Here is a 12,671-nt window from a genome sequence, read left to right as displayed (position 1 = left end):
ACCGGCACGATGGAGGAGGTTTTGAGGCACACAGGGACAACTGCTTGGGCTAGTGACAGGTTGAAAATGTCAGTCCAGACCTCAGTCAGCTGCACAGCACAGGCCCTGAGAACCCGTCCGGGGATACCATCAGGTCCAGCAGCCTTCCGTGCATTAGTCTTGCTCAGTGCTGCACACACGTCGATGGGGGAGAGAGTGAGGGGCTGTTGGTCTGCAGGGAGCACAGCCTTGATGACCAGCTCCCTGTTTTCCCTATCAAAGCGTCCATAAAAGTGGTTAAGCTCATCAGGAAGGGAGGCGTCACTGGATGGGGGGGAGATGTTGGCCAGTTTGTAATCCGTAATGGCCTGGATGCCCTGCCACATGCGTCGGGTGTCAGAGTTGCTCTTAAAGTGCTCCTCGATCCTCAGCTTGTAGCAGTGCCTGGCCGCTTTGATGCCCCTCTTCAGGTTAGCCCTGGATGAGCTATAGGCCCGAGCATCACCTGAACTGAAGGCGATGTCGCGTGCCTTCAATAGGAGTCGGACCTCTCTGTTCATCCATGGCTTCTGGTTAGGGAATGTGGTAATCCGTTTGAGGGTGGTGACACTGTTGATTTTTAGAGTTAATTATCTTACACATTATGATAGTCTAACACTTCTTAATCAAGGTTAATTCTGTTTGACAAAGAAAATAAAATGTATAAAACTGTAGGCATAATTTACAGTTTTTCTCAATCGTTCAAACACGTTTTTCTGAAACTATAGCTCAATTTCTCAAATCTCTAAACACAAACCTCAGAAGAGTTAATCATTTTGTCAAAACTCCACAAATTCTTCTGAAAACTTTTTTTTTCCACCAAACAGTAAACACAGCTCTCAAATGAATATCTCTTATGCCGCTTTTCCACTGCATGGTACCAGCTCGACACGACTCGACTCGACTCAGCTCGCCTTTTTTGCGTTTCCACCGCGAAAACATGGTATCTGGTACCTGAAGTGGCTGCTTTTTCTAGTACCGCCTCGCTCTAGGTTCCAAGCGGCTGAGCCGATGCTAAAAGGTGACGTCGGCAGACGGCCGGCCACTGATTGGCCAGAGAGTGTGACGAAGTCACGAGAGCGACATGGCAACCATGCTGGTAACAGCCATAGCAGCGCCGCAGCCAACATATTCCACTTCTTCAACATGCCAGCTAATAATGCGAACACGAATACCATCGCATCGATGTTCTCCATTGTTGTTATGTGGGTTCTGTCCATGTGTGGGTTACGTAGGTGTTGTTTGCGTCGCGTACAAATATACGTCACGGCCCTTTCGCGCAGCCGACCCCGCCCACGTCCCGGAGGTACTATTTGCGGTGGAAAAGGACCCGCGCTGCTACCGTGTCGAGTCGTGTCGAGTCGTGTCGTGTCGAGTCGAGCTACATGTGCGGTGGAAAAGCGGCATTAGAGAGCATTAATTAAACACTGGTGTGATCAATTCAAAACACTTCCATCAAAATACTATTTACATATATTTTGGCTTCAAAACAACAATGTATAAAATTGTCTAGAAATAGCTTTCTTTTTTAAAGTTGCAATTAGGTGGTACATACAGTATAAAGACTGTTGCCATATTGTAATACAATACTGTGAATATATCATATAAATATTGCATTGACAGAATTGTATCAGAATAGGATACAATGCATATTTGTCTATCCAATGAGCTCCAATGGACTAAACTCAAAATCCCAGCTTCCCAGAGTTATATTGTACACCTTTAGTTGATACTGCATTGTTCTGACAATACACCAATGTTACCTATTTTGGCAAATTACAGTACAGTAATTGCATTGATAGGTAAAATGTTCAGCTGACCTGAACGTAAAAAAAGCTTCTTTGTAGGCCAAAAAAAAAATATTAAGAATATAAACGAGGTGAAATAGATTTACATGTAAATCAGTCTGTATCCCACCTCCGATCCTGATCAGGCCAGAAGACAACATCTACAACACGGTAGAGCTCGCCTGAGACCTCTTTTATGCTCTGACACATGATTGAAGGGTTTTGCCAGTTGAGTTTGAGCAGGTGAGAAGTGTTTTAGACTTATTGGTAATTAGTTGTTGCATTTTGAAGGCCAGTGTTTCCAGGTGAACCCAGTGTGCTTAAATGGTGGAATTGTGCCTAAAGTTTAGTAGTCTTGTAGTTAGGTGAGTGCTGCATGCAGCGCTCAACTATTGTTCACACGTTTTATTCTTTCTTTCTTTCTTTATTATTCCCTACAAACTTTGGGACCTATTTCCTTCCTAAAATTTTCTCCTAGAGACTCAAATTTTTAAATATTCAGAATCGCACGCTTCTCTTCAGATTTTTTAAATATTTTATACTTAAAGATTTGTGTTTAAGATATTCTTCAATTTTCCACCGATTATCTTTGTTCAAACCATTTAACAAATCTACACACTTGTATCTCCAATAACATCTAAATGGAATTTCGTTATCATTTAAACTTTCTTCAGAATCACAGTTTTAGTTTCATACCGGCTTCGTTTTCAGCTGTTTTCATTGACGACATCTGCCCATTCTGATGGTGCGTTCGAGTATTCTCTGCGAACCGACTCGGATCTCGGATCTGATGCCACGCCCACAATTCAAGCGTTTTATTATTTCGCTCGGTCGTTGGAGGAAAACATGGACGCCACCCGGAAAGCTGTTGTCGCGGTAGCATTGGCAGAGGACCAGGCGATCCAATATAAGTAGGCTATAGGCCATAGTCAAGTCAAGTCAAGTTTATTTATAGAGCACATTTAAAACAGTAGTTGACCAAAGTGCTGTACACAAATACAATATATTTGTGTACATAGGCAGAGATACAGACGCAGTAAGGTATTGCAGTAATACGAGTGATTGAAATTACCATTTAAACCACCAAAGTGGTCCAAGCACAATGAAAACAGTTCATACTTCAAGTCACAATGGGCGCAGCCATCTTGAATTCTGTCTCGGAATTTCGCTCGGTCACCACTGAGTTCAACCGAGATGGCGAGATCGCCGTCCGAGGAAAAGGGGCGTGTTTGTGCGTGTTGCTAGGCAACGTCCTCGGACCTCCGAGACGGATGGATATTAAAACGCACCATGACTCACCTACTTCTTAAGACATCGTTCGTAACTCAATATTTTTTCAAACCTTTACCTTTGTTCAAACCATTTAACAAATCTAAACCCTTGTATCTTCAATAATATACAAACGTAATTTCGATATCATTTAAACTTTATTCAGAATCACAGTTTTAGTTTCATACCGGCTTCGTTTTCAGTTGGTCTCATTGATTTACGTTGACGCTTGAGGGTGAAGACGTTCAGCAGTGTTGCCAGATTGGGCTGTTTTTCCCACTCTTTTATTCAGTTCAATTCATTTAACATTTCTGCATTTTTGGCAATGCTTTGCGCTTTTCCTTCAGCTGTCATTCTATTTGTTTCCAACCATTTACATTTTCTTAAATGGTGTGCATGTTTACATTGTTTACTCCATTTAGACGTTTGAACTTTTGTTCAAATCCCTTCACTTGATTTAAGTCATTTAACGTTTCTTTACGTCTTAACTATGTGGATTGATTAAAAAATATTTTCAACCTCACTTTTGCACTTTTGCGCTCACCGCATTTTCGTTTTCAGAATTGTGTGAATAGTTCCATTTTTTGTCTGTATGCAATCGAGAAAAACTAATGCCATTATGGCAACTATGCATAACTTTATCAAGGCTCCAGACTTTTTTACTGAATAAAGCTTGAACACGTCATAATGTAACTCAGTGCGACCAATATGCAACTTGTTTATGTGTATATATTTTATTAAAATTATGGTTTAGTGATGTTTTAAAAATGTTACACCTGCATCAATCCATTCAATTTGTTTTTATACATGTCTGTATTCATGCAAACAAGACGGTCTCCTCGAAGCTTCCAGGAGGCCAGCAAGTCTTGTAGCCCTTGGGCTATTACTTCGCCAGTGTGGTCGTCCGGGCAGTACGATGTCTGCCAACACATTCTCACTCCGAGCGCGTCTATTTTTGACGAACGGTCAGTGACTTTGGCTTCAGCTGCTGACGCAAAAGGGTACCCTTGTGCTTTTTTTTTCGACGCATGGGGTTTTCAACTCGTTACAATTGTAGGCCTAATCCCTCCGCGGCAATATATGAAGCTATGAGCATTCAACCCATTGGCTAACGGGGGACCCGATGGCTGCACATAGAGACGCTATGAGCATTCATCTCATTGGCTAACGGAGGACCTTGTGCTTATTTTTTCAACGCAGGTGGTTTTCCACTCATTACAATGTAATCCCTCCACTGCAATATATGAAGCTATGAAGCTACCGTTATTTTTATTTATTTATTTATTTTCAGTTTTTGGGGAGGTGCTTCAAATATGCAAAATTTTCTGCAATCATCCAAAATCCAATGGAAAAACTGTCAAACAAAGCGGACGGACGTGGTCTCCATAGCAACGACCTCAGCTACCCAACACTGATCAAAAAAATTATTGTTTCTCTCAATCAAAGCACAAAACAGGACAACTGGGGCCCGTTTCAGAAAGCAGGTTTAGTGAAAACTCTGAGTTAGTTAACCCTGAGACGAGGGAAACTCTGGTTTTTCAGTTTCACAAAGCCAGTTCAGCTTTACTCTGAGTCAGTTACCCTGGCAACATACTCTGTGAACCTAACCTGCTTGCTGGCAGGTTTTCTTCAACTAACCCTGAGTTTCTCCTGCTCTTAAGTTGAAGCCTGCAGACTGAAGGCAGTGGCAGACATGGCGTGTTCTTTTATTGAAGAGCCAGTTGATGTCGAGGCGCAGATACTCCGCAGAAATCTCCATCGGGAGAGGATTATTAAACCCCGTTTGGATGTTTTATCATTCCCTGATGAGTACCTGTTTGAGCGTTTCCGTTTCTCTGCATCATCAATAATTCATATAAACAATATTCTCAGCCCTCACATCGCTCACATGACACATCGTGGACACACTCTCAGTTCCGAGCAAATTCTTTGTATTGCACTTCGTTTTTTTGCCAACGGCAGTTTTTTGTATAACGTCGGTGATGCAGAGCATGTGTTCAAGGCAACTGTCTGTCGGGCTGTCCGAAATGTGACACTTGCACTGAAACGGCTACTATGCACGTTTGTTGTGTTCCCAAGTCACAGACCCACCAGATTTCTCAAAGAAGAGTTCCACAGAAATGCAGGTATCAGTCTAAGCATTAATTCATTCATTTCATTTGAGACTTGAAGCACTAATCAGTCAATTTGATATATTTTAGGGTTTCCAGGTGTGATTGGCTGCATAGATGGCACTCACATTCCTATCATAGCTCCTTCAATAAATGAAGGACATTATGTGAATAGGAGATCTGTGCACAGCATTAATGTACAGGTAGGCCTAAATAGTAGCCTTTAACATTCCAAATTAAATATACTTCACTATACAGCTAATTACTGTTCTCCACTATGAAGATCATATGTGATGGAGCCCACATGATTAATAATGTGGAAGCGAAGTGGCCTGGGTCTGTGCATGACTCACGAATGTTTTGTGAGTCTACACTGAGTGCCAGATTTGCCCATGGTGAGTTTATATACAGTATATAGTTATATCCTATGATCAATATTTTGTTTCCTCCTATTGCAACTGAAACAATCAACTGTATCTTGTATTATCACAGGAGAGTTTGATGGTTACCTACTCGGAGACAGAGGGTACCCCTGCCAGCGCCATCTGCTGACCCCTTACCCTGACCCTGAGCCTGGGCCACAGCAACACTACAACTTGGCTCACTGCAGGACACGAGCCAGAGTGGAGATGACCATCGGGATACTCAAGGCCCGGTTCCAGTGCCTTCGTAGGCTCAGGGTCACCCCAGAAAGAGCTTGTGACATTATAGTGGCATGTGTGGTTCTCCACAACATTGCCACTATTAGAGGAGAACAATGTCCTACTCTTTCCCCCAATGATCCAGATATTAATCCTACCCCCCCTGCTGATGCACGAGATGGAAGAGCTGTTAGAGACATGATATGCTTCAATCATTTCTAACTGACCCATCACCTCCCCAATGTTAAAGAAAGACAATATGCATCTCATTTTATGAGGTCTTCTTTATTTCCTAGAAGGACAAATTTTGTACAGTTGTTAATCCTTTGTTGTTGGAACAATTAAAAATCATCCACCTGTGGGCCCGTCACCCACCTTTAACTGATGGTCCAGCATTTGTATTTCCATTTTTGTTTTGGTGATCTGCAGCCTTATATGGTCCATTTCCAGATGCATTTTGTTGATTTGTGCTTGCAAATATACCTTATAGAGTTGTTTCACAGGGAGCTATACGAACATAAATGACGTTGAATTTCCCAATGCCATATCTACTTAGCGTCATTGTAAGTTGTGGGTCAATGCTGAACAACATCTTACTGAGGTAAGCTGTTCTGTGGAGGTTAATGGACCTTCTTCCTCATTGTAATTTCCAGCATTGCTCTGTTAGAGAGAAAGAAGTTAACTGAAGGGTTAGGCATTTAAAAAAAAAAGGTGTATACTTCAACAGGCCTCTCTGCATCTTCCCTCTCTGTGGCAGCTGATAAGTTGTCTTCATCATCCTCCTGTAATGAAACAGAATGTTTGTTATATTCTACCCATCATGAAAAATCGGTGGAATATTAAGTACTTCCAACAGCATGGAGATCTGTTATGGCAGAAGGCTCCAAGAGACAGATTACACCATCAGTAACTGGTAGAAGTTGATGATTTCCCAGAAATGTGTCCCACCTAATTTAAAAAATTACAATAGTGTGCAGGTCCCATCACAATTTTTCAAACTCGGAGTCACCTTAAAATAGATTGATATCTGAAAGCAAAAGCAGCCAATTGCAAAGAACTGTAGCCTACTGCTACAAGAAAAATCAGTGTGCCAAGTTGTGTCTAAGATGAATGGGTGGCCATTACTGAGCGAACACTAGAAAAAGGATTAACGTACATGCCATTAATTTGAATAACTTACCTCTTATGTAGGCCCCTGTGTCCTGGGGCGTGGGTGGGTCCGATGAGCTCCCCCCAGAGATGCCCTCAGCAATGGGTCGCCCACTGTTCTGACTGAGGGCCATCTTTTCAGCCTCTGTGAGAGGTGGTGGTGGTGGACTGCCACCTGTTTTGCGGGCCTCAGCCTTTTTTCTGTTGGCTATAAAGGAGGTCAAATTTAAATATATACAGAAAGCACAACTTTGGAGACTTGAATGTATAAAAAAGGCATTCAGGTGTTGCTTTCATATAGACAATATTAAATACTGGCATTGTTGGGATTTCTCTTTTTTTAGCAGATTTCCCTAATTACTTAAATATATCCATTACATGTTGAATGTAGCCACTAAATGCTGTTTAATGAGGGCAGGCTAAACAACATCACAATTGCTTGTACCTTATTGTACCTTACCTGTTTGAACTACATTTTTTTATTTGATCTTTAGTTGCTGCCAAGTCCGTTTGGTGCCTGTTGGGTTGCACCTGTGCTCACAGACACACATATGGAATATAATTGTTGAATAAGTGGAACATTCAAGACAAAACATTTTTTTTTTCTCCAATTAATACTCACGCATTGACTCGGTCAGCAATTTTCTGCCACGCAAGCTCCCGCTCTTTTGCTGCTGCCACAGTATTGCTTCTTTTTAAAAATATATGCTCATTTTCAAGACTGTTCTTATGGTGTTCAAAGCCATACATGGTCAGGCCCCATCATACATATCAGACCTCTTACACCCCCATTCAGGCACCAGGTCCCTTAGATCCTCTAATAAGGGTCTTCTACACATCCCCCGCTCCAGACTAAAACAAAAAGGTGACCGGGCCTTCGCTGTAGCTGCTCCGCGCTTGTGGAACCAACTGCCACCCGACATACGTGATGCCCCCTCCATCTATGCCTTTAAATCAAGGCTCAAAACCCATCTGTACAACCTTGCCTTCCCTCCCCATTAACTATCTGACCTCTGCACTATTGCCTTTGTTGTGTGTGGATGTCCGGTTTCATGTATTTTAGTTGTATTTTATTCTATTGTTATTTTGCCATCATCTTTGCCTGCTGAATGCACTATGTACAGCACTTTGGTCAGTGCAAACTGTTTTAAATGTGCTTTTATAAATACATTTTACTTACTTACAAAGTCACTGACCGTTCGTCAAAAATCGACGCGCTCGGAGTGAGAATGTCCATTCTCGTCAATTAAATGCACGGTCAGACTCTTATGGGTGGGTGGTTCGGCTGGACCATAGGTCGGTAGTGGTGGATTAATAAACTATGTTTTGCAGCTGCTCTGCGACTCTAGCTCTTGTTTTGTTAGATAAATTGGGCAATGCAACTGGTGCGAAATGCTGGCGGCTGGGCAGTTGATATTTCGGGTCCATCGTTTGCAGCATCTTAATGAACCCGTTTTTACTACGGTATAGATGGGGACCATATCTTTTGCGATGTAATATGTCACCGCATCTGTGATCGCCTGCCACCAGGGCCCTTTATTGTCGCAAGGAATGACTGTTGAATATGCTGTTGACAAGGTTACCTGCTTTTTTGCAGGCGCTTTGTGGCTTGAGCTAGCATCTGCAGCTCTTAGTGCTAAACTCCTGCCATTCCACCGCATGTCTCTTTTGCAGGTGCTGGAATAAGTTGGTTGTGTTCCCATGTTTTGCAGCGATCGACTTTCTACAAACCTTCCACAGAACAGTTGTTTGTTCTATGTCTGACCGCTTGTACCCGAACCACTTCCATACAACTGAACCGCCTTTTTTAGGAATGAGTTCATTGTCATATAGGCGTCGCCTTTTAAGGCTATCGCTATTGGGTTATCCCTAGGCGTGAGCCATAGCCCTGAAAAAATTGTAATCCCCTCCCACCAACAGCGTGGGCCTTAATCACTTCCGCAGGCCTCAATCTCGTCCGCAGTTCGCATATATAGGCGGGCTCCGGCGGACGTTCTGCTCCCATTTTCTTCAGGACGATCCTGTAGCATACTGAAGTAAATAAATAGATATTATGGACTCATCAACGAACGGCATCTGCAAGACATGTAACACGGGTTACATCTTGCCGTATGACGGCCATGGGGTGTGCGGGGGCTGCCTTGGGCATGAACATGCCGTCTTGGCGCTCTCGCCGCTCTGCCTGTGTCGGCATTATGCTGCGCTGCTGGTGGACAGACAGCGCAGAGCCGACACTGCCGCCGCCATTGCTGAATGGGCCGACGACTTTACTGTCCCGCTCGACGATGCCCTCTCTCTCCTTGTGAGCTCGGAGTCGGACGACTCCGACCGCGACGAGGAGGGGGAGACTCCCCGGCTCCCCCTCTCCGAATGGAGAGGCCCGGGGCAGCAGCATTGCCCGTCTCTGTCGCCACTTAACTTCCAGTGGTTGGAGCTTTGGTGGCAGAGCTACCGGGCATTATAGCCAGGGCAGCCACAAACCTTGCGGTGCCCATGCCTCAGGCCCCCCAACACCCAGACCAGCTCTGTGGCATCTGGGGGCTTGAGGCCGCGACACGCCCCGCCCGTCTCGACCCGATCTGGCCGATGTTTCCCGCCATCAGCCCGTACTTCAGTGGGGCTGCGGCGGAGCCCGAGAGGCTCGGGGCCCTGGTAAAAACATTTATCCAGGTCACGAAGACGGAGGCTCTGACAGACCGGGGTTACAGGGCAGTACCACCTCTGGATCCCGCTCTGTGTGCTGTCTTTGGAGTGAAGCCGGGGCTCAGCGATCGCTGCCCCACTCCCAAAGACCAGCTGACAGCCAAGCTTACGGACAGGGCGCATCAGTGTATGATGCAGCAAGAGGCTGTTATGAAAAACATCGCCCTGCTGGCACATAACATCTCCACCATGGCAGCTGACCCTCATCGTCTGGCCGAACAGGCAGTCGACAGGCAATCGACGTGGCGCGTTGGCAGCGGCCCGGATGGCAGCATGGCAGCACCTCATACAGAGGAGCCTGTGGCTGCAGCAGACCCCGGGCCTCCCTGAGCCGATGAGGCGACAGTTACTGGAGTGCCCCATCAGCCCAGACGTGCTGTTCGGGCCCCGTTTGTCATCTATGGTGAATGACATGCAGGCCTCTTCCGAGGAGGCATGGAAATTCCGGAGACACGTCTCCCGCCCTCCGCCTCCACCCGGGCAGCACGGTCCGCTCTAAGCTCCCGTCGCCGCCATAGGCCCCCGACAGCCACTGTCGCGGCGCCGCCGGCAGCTCCTCCTCCTGGCCCCCAGGCTTACCAGCCCCACCCGCCTCCATCGCAGGCTGCGGCGAGCGGCCAGCGAAGGCCCCGGGCGGTGGACTCATGGGGCTATGTCACGCCCCACAAGTGCCGGCGAAGGCAATTGCGGTTCGAGGGAGAAGCGTGGGACAGCGAGAAACACCTCTTTACTAAAGACGGCTGTTTTCTCCCCACACAGTTGTCACGGCCCGGCTCTTGGCCTTAACAAATATGGAGACACACCAAGGTTTAAACTGAAAAGTAACCATAATTTATTAACAGACACAAAGTTTAGCCAAAAATAATGTGTCTGGAGAGGGAGAGAGCCATGGGCAGACTGGTGAGCCTTTTATCTGCCACACTCTGATTGGGGTTGATTGGGCAGCTCCACCCACCCGGAACCACCTGAGAGGAGAGACCTGGGGAGGAGCAGAGGATCTTGCCCAGGTTACCTATAACAGTCAGAGGGCCATCACACAGTTAACGCCGGAGCCTACCGGCCCGGACATAACTGTTTCACACGCATCTCCCAACACATATAGGCAGGCCGTCAATAAACCTTGTATTATTGATCGAGCCAGCCCTTCATTACCTTTACAAAGGCAGCCTCGCCCAGCTTACCAGCCCCGCCCACCTCCATCGCAGGCTGCGGCGAGTGGCCAGCAAAGGCCTCGGACAGCGGGCTCATGGGGCGATGTCCCGCCCCACGAGCGCCGGCTATTACGGGGCGAGGGAGAAACGTGTGACAGCGAGAAACACCTCTTTAAAGACGGCTGTTTTCTCCCCACACAGTTAACGCCATTACTGTTTCACACGCATCTCCCACCACATATAGGCAGGCCATCAATAAACCTCGTATTATTGATCGAACCAGCCCTACATTAATTTCCCCTCACCACATCATGCCTGGCATTACATGTGGCGAGACGGCCGCTAAAACGAGCTCTCTGTCTACGAATGACACGTCCCAATGCTCGGGAGAGAGGAAGCTACACTCTTGTCACAAGCTGAGCAGGCAGGGCATGCCTCTGCTAATGACACACACACCCAGCCCTTTTGGGCAGAGCTCCATGGGCTGCGAGGAGGAGTCCTCCCCTCGCAGGGGGGCAGGGGCTCAAGAGTGGCTCGTTTCCATGACAGCCGCATCAAAACAAGAGGTTGCACAGCCGCTTTCAGAGCATTAATCAGAATGGCTGAGCGCATGCACCCTTGCCAAATGGATGGACAGGCTGATCAGCAAGGGTCACACCCTGCAGTCACCCACATCCAAGGATCAACAGCTGTCGCTTTTGGCGGAGCTCCAGCAGCTTCAAGCGAAAAAAGTCATTTCCACGGCCCCGAAGGGAGAGGAAATGCATGGATTCTATTCCCGTTATTTCCTGGTACCCAAGAAAACAGGAGAGCTGAGCCCTATTCAACAAATGCATCGCGGAGAGGCCGTTTCACATGTTAACAATCAGACGAGTGTTACAGTGTGTAAAACCGGGCGACTGGTTCACCTCAATAGATTTGAAAGACGCCTACTTCCACGTCACAGTGATCCCCAAACACAGGAAATACCTACGCTTCTCATTCCAAGGGTCACACTACCAGTACAATAGTACTGGTAGTCTACCGTTTGGCTATTCTCTAGCCACACAAACGTTTTCCAAGTGCGTGGAGACGGCTCTCCGGCCGCTTCACGCAACTGGAATGAGAGTACTGTTCTACTTGGACGATCTGCTTTTGATGGCTCGCTCCAAGGAGGAAGCAGCTATTCAAACAAAAAAGCTGGTGATTCACGAATTTAGGCTTCCCGTAAATTTTAAGAAAAGCTCCCCCCTCCCCTCACAGAGTGATGTATTTGGGGGTAGAGCTGTATTCAGCTGTAATGAGAGCACGGCTCTCACAGCAGAGGATTGAGACGCTGTGGTCTCTCCTCCGCCGCTATTCCCCAGGCAGCGTTGTGACAGCCCTCTGTCATGAGGCTGCTGGGCATGATGTCAGCCGCTCACACGGTGGTGCCGCTGGGGCTGCTTCACATGAGGCAGCTGCAGAGATGTTTTTTTTGCCTGTGCATCGACCTGGTGCGCCAACGGCGGCACAATGCGACCATTCCCCTATCAGTGGGCCCCGATTTGACCCACTGGGGCGATCCCCGAACTCTCGCGAGAGGGGTGCCGTTGGGCAGAGCAACGTCACAAATCTCAGTGTTCACGGATGCTTCTCCGTCGGGCTGGGGAGGAACATGCGAGTTTAACGTAGTGGGCGGCGTTTGGCCGCCCCCCGTGACCATGCATATAAACGCATTGGAGCTCCTCACTGTGTTGAAAGTGGTCCAACACTTTGCCCCGATGTTGACGAATCAACACGTAATGATTCTCACGGACAACAAGGCGACAGCAGCATACATAAATCGCCAAGGGGGCGTGCGCTCGGCACAGCTGCTGGACT

The 12,671-nt window shown here is 46.8% G+C and overlaps 1 long non-coding RNA gene across 1 annotated transcript; it reads right to left on the bottom strand.

Moving 5' to 3' along the window:
* Nucleotides 1-7,013: 7,013 nt before the first annotated feature.
* On the bottom strand, nucleotides 7,014-7,879 carry LOC115534511 (uncharacterized). The gene is made up of 3 exons (XR_003974330.1): nucleotides 7,598-7,879; nucleotides 7,436-7,506; nucleotides 7,014-7,183 (listed from the first exon to the last, which is right to left on the bottom strand). It is a non-coding gene; the product is annotated as an uncharacterized LOC115534511 (long non-coding RNA).
* Nucleotides 7,880-12,671: the final 4,792 nt, after the last annotated feature.

Source organism: Gadus morhua, chromosome 21, assembly GCF_902167405.1.
Source record: "Gadus morhua chromosome 21, gadMor3.0, whole genome shotgun sequence".
Taxonomy (NCBI): domain Eukaryota; kingdom Metazoa; phylum Chordata; class Actinopteri; order Gadiformes; family Gadidae; genus Gadus; species Gadus morhua.
This window is presented reverse-complemented; position numbering and strand designations above follow the sequence as displayed.